Source organism: Lynx canadensis, chromosome C1 (assembly GCF_007474595.2).
Source record: "Lynx canadensis isolate LIC74 chromosome C1, mLynCan4.pri.v2, whole genome shotgun sequence".
Taxonomy (NCBI): Eukaryota; Metazoa; Chordata; class Mammalia; order Carnivora; family Felidae; genus Lynx; species Lynx canadensis.
The window spans coordinates 161,425,629-161,433,030 of NC_044310.1; the positions used below are offsets into that span (position 1 = coordinate 161,425,629).

At 40.0% G+C, this 7,402-nt stretch overlaps 1 pseudogene; it reads right to left on the minus strand.

Moving 5' to 3' along the window:
- Positions 1 to 2,621: 2,621 nt before the first annotated feature.
- LOC115519871 lies at positions 2,622 to 2,938 on the minus strand (annotated as a pseudogene).
- Positions 2,939 to 7,402: the final 4,464 nt, after the last annotated feature.

The following is a 7,402-nucleotide window of genomic DNA, read 5'->3' on the forward strand; positions in this document are numbered from 1 at the left end:
TTTTATTTTATTTTTTTTTTAATTTTTTTTTTAACATTTATTTATTTTTGAGACAGAGACAGAGCATGAACGGGTGAGGGTCAGAGAGAGGGAGACACAGAATCCGAAACAGGCTCCAGGCTCTTGGGTGGCTCAGTCAGCACAGAGACCGACGCGGGGCTCGAACTCACAGACCGCAAGATCATGACCTGAGCCGAAGTTGGCCACCCAACCGACTGAGCCACCCAGGCGCCCCACATCTTAATGTTTTAAAGGTCATTGAGCTGTGTTCTGGTAGTGGTTGTATTGTACCAAACCTATCCAAGGAACTCAAGAAAGGAAATGGTCAAATGAAACTATGTCTTTGACAACAGGGTAAAAAATTGGGTTAAAGTTTAAAACGTAGACATTTCCAGTCATTAATTTCTTTTATTCATTTTCATAATCTCAAAACTCTTATTTGATTGGATCTGTGTCGTTGTTTTTTAGTAGACTCCATGCTCCATATGAGACTTGAACTCATGATCCTGCGATTCAGAGTTGCATGCTCTACCAACTGAGCCAGCCCTGGATCTTTGTTTTAATAACTAGAATCTAGCTATTCACCTGGCAAGTTGTTCTGATGCTGCAAGAGTCCATTCTGTGGATGAGAAGTAGTAAACGCTCAACAGTATTAAACATAAACTTTTATTTAAAGCAGAACTAACCTCTTCATGGAATTTTTTTGTGGGTTTTTTGGTGCCATGAGTACTTTCTTTTAACACATTAATACCATTTCTTTCCCCAAGGCTATGTGGGCCCTTTCTAAGGCACAAAAATTCCCCCCAAACCCCCATATAAGAGTTAAATGATGTAAGCATTGATTGTGGTTAGAAATATTAATGCTTATTGGAGGAAGTGCTCCAAAATGGTAACAGTGGCCATCCTTGTTGATTAGAGGTACATGTAAAAAATATCCAAACTAAACCCAAACACATTTTTTTTTTTAGATTTTTAAAACTGTTTATATCTGTGGTCCTATTTATCATTTTCTTGGAAGACAGTGACTCTGGGTCATTTTCAGGACTCTTTCCTTCCTTCCTTCCTTCCTTTGCTTCTTTCTTTTTTCTTCTTTCCTTTCCCTTTCTTTTCTTTCTTTTTTCTTTTTCTTTCTTTCTTTCTTTCTTTCTTTCTTTCTTTCTTTCTTTCTTTCTTTCCTTTCCTTTCCTTTCCTTTCCTTTCCTTTCCTTTCCTTTTCCTTTTCCTTTCCCTTTTCTTTTCTTTCTTTCTTTTTAAAATTACATCTTAGTTCAATGACTTGCTCTAATGAAAGCTTTTTATTTTAAACATATGGGAGCAGAGATTAAAAGCACTGGCATTTTTGCTGAAAATCTTCTAAAATGAACAAATATGCTTCCAAAGCTTTCTCAGACTTGAATCTCTTTGAACTACTCTGTTTCAATATACATATACATACATATATGTGTAGATCTATATTATATATGTATTTTTTACTTGATTCTGATTCCAGATTTCATTGAAGAAACGAAAGCTAAAGCATTACGTATGGTTTAACAAGGAGGAAGTTAAGTGAAAATAAGGAGGCTTAATTCCCACAAAAAAGCTTTTAATATCACACAGTATCAGGATTAGGAAAATGGACACTGCAGCCAGAATGCCTGTGGTTGATCCTGGTCACATGACCTCAGTAAACATCTTTACCTCATCTGCCTCAATTTCTTCATCTGCAAATGGGACTAATATTTTGTAACTTCCCAGTGGGGTTCCTGTGAGGATTAAATAAGTTAATACATGAAAAGTGCTTGGAACACAACCTAGCACATGATAAGTGCTCAATATATGATAGATATTATTATCATTATCATTATCATTATTATTATTTTAGACGGAATAGGTACTTTGATCGATGGCAAAGCTAGTAAAATTGTGCAAAATCTAATGTGGATAGCCTATGTTTAGAAAAACATTTTCACTCTCAATTGAGTGTTCCTAAGCAAGGAGGGGGCTCACAGGACACAGGCAGTAGGGAGTGGAGAGCAGCTGACAGTTTCTTCTCCTTGCTTCAGGGCCATGCAAAAACTTCAGTTGTTTTGTTTTTTGTCTCTGGATGCTGCTGGGAACTTCGGTAGATACTGGAGACAAGTTCAGAGTTTTATCCTGTTGACCAGCAGTTTACATTCCTGGCCAGGACCAAAGGCTAGGATTTTAGCAAGAAACGACACTCTGAGCCTCGACTTGGACAGCAGCAAGATCTTTGACTTTGGGTACAGAAGCGTTGCTGCACATTTTCTTCCTTTCCTCCCTCACCTCTTCTTTCCTCCCCGTTTTCCTTTCTTCTTTTCTTTCTTTATCATTTTTTCTATCCTTTTTAGCATTTCAGTTATTTTTAGTTAAAGAAAAACAGCCTTTTCCAAGGGTGACAAATTGAACAGAAGGAAGCACGGTGTGGGCTGCTCAGAGCTCTTGCTTCAGGATCTGGAGGCGAAGAAAGAAGGCCCTCCCAAGAACTCAGGGTGATTGGCCAGCAGAGGGATGACTTTGATGACTTTGGTCACTGGATTTGTTGAAGTAGGCTCTAAAGGTGATTTTCACCTGTGAGTTTGTTGACATGATTAATATTATAATTCTTGGAGGCTATTCAATTAAGGAATGATGCAGGAAGCCAAGAGCGTGGATTCAGTTGGATTCTGAATCACACTCAGGAAATCGTCTTAATCTAGTATAACCATAATTTCATTTTTCTTGGGGCAAATTCAGAGGAAGTTGAGGTCATTCTGGGGGTCAATTTCATGCATGGTGCTCCGGGCATTTAGGTGAGGTTGTGCATGAAGTTGGCATACTGTGCGGTGGTGGGATTGTCCATGGTGCTCTTGATGGGAAGGCCTGTCCTCACCACCATGATTCCCTGTACTCCTTTCTTTCTCTGAAGTGGCTTCAGTGTCTCCTCTACCTCTGCCATCTCCCACTGATTGGGTAGTTCTGTGACACTGGCACTCAGCTGCTCATTCTCTTTCTTTTAAAAAATTATCAGTTCTAAAAACAGATCCCTTTATCTCCCTGTTCGATCAGTAAAAAGCATCGGGTAAAAATGGAATCAGTTAACTAAAACATTAATTCTACTGCTAATGTAGCGAACAGCACACGCTGCTTGTTCTGTGGTGGTGTTCTGCAGTATGTATGGTAGTACTGTGGGGTCTCCCTGGGAGATGAACCCCCAAACATGCACAGACACAGAGTTCTTCCCCACTTTTCCCCCTCCCCCTCCCCCTCCTCCTCCTCCAGCCTGCTGAGGGGTAGGGGTGTTGAAGGAGAAGTTGCTAGCTCTTTTGCTTAGGATTTCTCACCTTACTCCAGCTTGGAGGGCCCCTTAGAGACCCTGGGCTCTGAAGGGATGCATTTCTTATATTTTTATCAGCTTTCACTTAGCTACTGCATTAGATTACAACATTCTTTGTAGCAACATTAAATATCAGAATAAAAATGATTTTCAAAAATACCCCTCATGTCTTCTCTTATAACTTGGACCACATTTTGAGTGCGTGCAGCTAAGTCCAAGGCATTCTTTCTTTGGCTGTATGTTCAGATGTCTTGTCTTCATTATGGAACAGCCCCACACAAGCCCCAAATTGCTCATATTTCACTTTTACGTCTTTCAGTTCACTTAGTATATTATTCTTTTTTTTTTTTTTTTAATTTTTTTTTCAACGTTTATTTATTTTTGGGACAGAGAGAGACAGAGCATGAACGGGGGAGGGGCAGAGAGAGAGGGAGACACAGAATCGGAAACAGGCTCCAGGCTCTGAGCCATCAGCCCAGAGCCTGACGCGGGGCTCGAACTCACGGACCGCGAGATCGTGACCTGGCTGAAGTCGGACGCTTAACCGACTGCGCCACCCAGGCGCCCCGATTATTCTTAAATCATCTATTAAAATTCTTGACTAAGTTTCCTTTAATTTTTGCCTCTACACTTTGATATCCCCTCTGCCCTAAAGCTTATACTCATTTTCTCCTTAAAGAAATACAGTAGGCCTAAATGATCTTGTTTCTGTGTATATTCCCCCCATGATAGGTTGTTCTTTTAGTGACTACCAGTCCTGGGCTCTCCACCTACCTTAGGATAGAGAAACTTTAAATGTCATTGCCCATGTTTGGTCGAGGACCAGTAAATCTGATTAGTCGCAATTAAGTCATCAGACCAGGAACCAAGAAAAAGGGCTTAAAAATGAAGGATGAAGCCATCTTTTATTAGAATATAGGTTCTTGGGGTCTGGATGGATCTCAGAAATAAATGAGATGTGTCTGGACGTTTGCTAGATGAAGAAACCAAAGACCTAGGAGGTTACTTTTCCTGGTCAAGTGCCACACAAATAGTAGTGACGTTAGAACTGAAGTCTAAGTGGGGCACCTGGGTGGCTCAGTCAGTTAAGTGTCCAACTCTTGATCTCAGCTCAGGTCACAATTGTCCAACTCTTTATCTTGGCTCAGGTCATGATCTCACGGCTCATTGGTTTGAGACCCACATTGGACTCTGTGCTGACAGCCCCAGGCCTGCTTGGGATTCTCTTTCTCACCCTCTCTCTCTGTCCCTCCCTGGCTCGCTCGCTCTCTCTCTCTCGCTCTCTCTCTCTCTCTCAAAATAAATCAACAAACTTAAAAAAAAAAAAGAACTGAAGTCTAAGTTTCTGGACACCTCCTAGTATAGCACTTTCATTCATTCATTTATTCATTATCTTCCTTCCTTCCTTCCTTCCTTCCTTCCTTCCTTCCTTCCTTCCTTCCTTCCGTATTTATTCATGCCTATCGTGTACATGTTTCATAATAAACAGGGGACCAATAGTAATTTATTTTTGGAATTAAACACATGGACAAACGTGATCTGACAAGTAGGAGAGTACTAAATAGACACATAGAAATAAGAACAACTCTGGAAAATCTGATTGGGGTGGTCACTGTCACTATAGTGTAACACTTCGTTGTAACACACACCACACCACCTTTGCTGTAATACTATAGAATCTTGATCCAAAACAAGGCAAAAAGAACCAAAGGACAATAACAAAGTACACATACACTTTCAAACCCATACACAGAGATGGAGCTGCCTTAGATGTAATACGGCAGACAATTAGTACACTGACATTTTGGCAAAATTTCCAGGCATTTCCATAAACCCTTTTTGGATTCTTTTTCCCTCCAGCTCAGCAAGACGGTCACATTCTTCTGGGCCTCAGACAAACAATAGCCTCCAAATGACATTTAAGAACAACCCCCTAGCATGACAACGGAGGCTCAACCCGTCTCGGAAAAAGGAAGGTCACCATATGCCCCGTGCTCTTTGTGCACGGCCTCGCTGCCATTTTACAGCTGCCTTAGCCTTTTTATTTTACTTTGGAAGACAAGGGCTCAACTAAAATGCACAAAGGGGATTTAGGATTAAGCATCATCTTCTGTCTCTCTAACCTGTAACCTCTTTCATCCTAACAAAGGTGGGAGGAGCTGAAGAGAGAGCTGGGGCTAGCAGGAGGAGGGCCACGAGGAAACCAGCAGACAATGGTGGGGGGTGCAGGGGAGACAGCCATCTTTTCTAAACTTGCTGTCCCTCTCACCCTCATTTTTTCTTCATCATACAGAAGCACCATCTGTTCACAGACTCGATGTGTCTGCATTTGTTTTCCTCAGTAACAGCTTATATAGGAAGCAGATTATGAAGGGAGCAAATATGCCACCAACTGGATCAGTGACTGTACATTGTTCATGCCCCTTAAAACTTTGCAGAAACACTGCAGCAGGCTCTGTGTGGGTCCTGACCTGTTCCCGGCTCCGGTGTGCTGACCTTGATTAGCACCACCTGACTTGGTTTAGCCCCTTTTATGCTAAAACCCCTCAGGGTTTATGCACTTGATTTATACTATATCTTAAAGTAGGCTTCAATGAGGTTTTCAAAATTTTTTCTAGCGTGCTAGCTTCACAAGAGCATAAACAATTTGAGAACAGGGAATTTTCTGTCTGTTTGTTTGCTGTATGCCCTTTTCTCTGGTCAACCACACAATTGACTTTATAATATGTTGACACTTGGCAAAATTTCCAGGCATTCTTTTAAATATGTAGACTTATTTGATCATACTTTCAGAACTAACGTGAGAATAAGTTACAGGAGAGAGAAGTGGTTATAGATGTCAAAATACCACTTTTTGCTACCTCAAAATAGAAAAGATATACTGTACATTTTTAGGCATCCCTGAAGAAATGATCCAGGTACAGTGATCTTCACACTGGGTCAGAGTATGTCCCAGTTATGTGACTCTGACATGCAAAAAGGCCCACATACAATTCCATACAGCTGATATACTCAAGATTACATCCTCAAATATCATTGGACATTTTAGTTATTTTACAATTTTCAGTTATGCATAATGCTGCGTCAAATCTTTGAGCATGGAGCTTTTTCTATTTTTAGAATTATTTTCTTAGGCTGTATTATAGGAAGTGGAAGTATAAAATCAAATGAGTGATTTCATTTTTGTTTTTTTAATTTAAATTCAAGTTAACATATAGCATAGTATTGGTTTCAGGAGTAGAATTCAGTGATTCATCACTTAAATACAATACCCCTGGCTCATTCCAGCAAGTGCCCTCCTTAATGCCCATCACCCATTTAGCCCATCCCCTCACCCAGCATCCTCCAGCAACCTTCAGCTTGTTCTCTGTATTTAAGGGTCTCTTATGGTTTGCTTCCCTCTCTCTTTTTATCTTATTTTATTTTTCCTTCCCTTCCTCTATGTTCATCTGTTTTGTTTCTTAAATTCCACATAAGTGAAATCATACATTTGTTTTTCTCTGACTGACTTATTTTGCTTAGCATAATGTACTTTATCCACGTTCTAGCCACGTTATTTCATTCTTTTTGATCACTGAGCAATATTCCATTGTATATATACACCACATCTTGTTTATCCCTTCATTAGTCAGTGAACACTTGGACTCTTTCCATAATTTGGCTATTGCTGATAGCGCTGCTATAAACATTGGGGTGCATGTGTCTCTTCAAATCAGCATTTTTGTATCCTTTGGATAAATACCTAGTAGTGCGATTGCTGGATCCTAGGGTAGTTCGGTTTTTAATTTTTTGAGGAATCTCCATACTATTTTCCAGAATGGCTGCACCAGTTTGCATTCCCACCAGCCATGCAAAAGTGTCTCCCTTTCAAATAAGCGATATTTTGAATTTAATTTTCAAACTCTACTATTGAAGAAAAGCTTACTATTTTGAGTAAGGATATGAAAGTCGGGACCACTGATGCATCATTGCATTTATATACTTTCACCCAAACTTTATTGAATAACCTTGGTAATCACTTAACTAGTTTTTAGCTGTCAAACAAAATTTAATGTTTATTTCCCTGAAATATCCTTAAGATCTAGG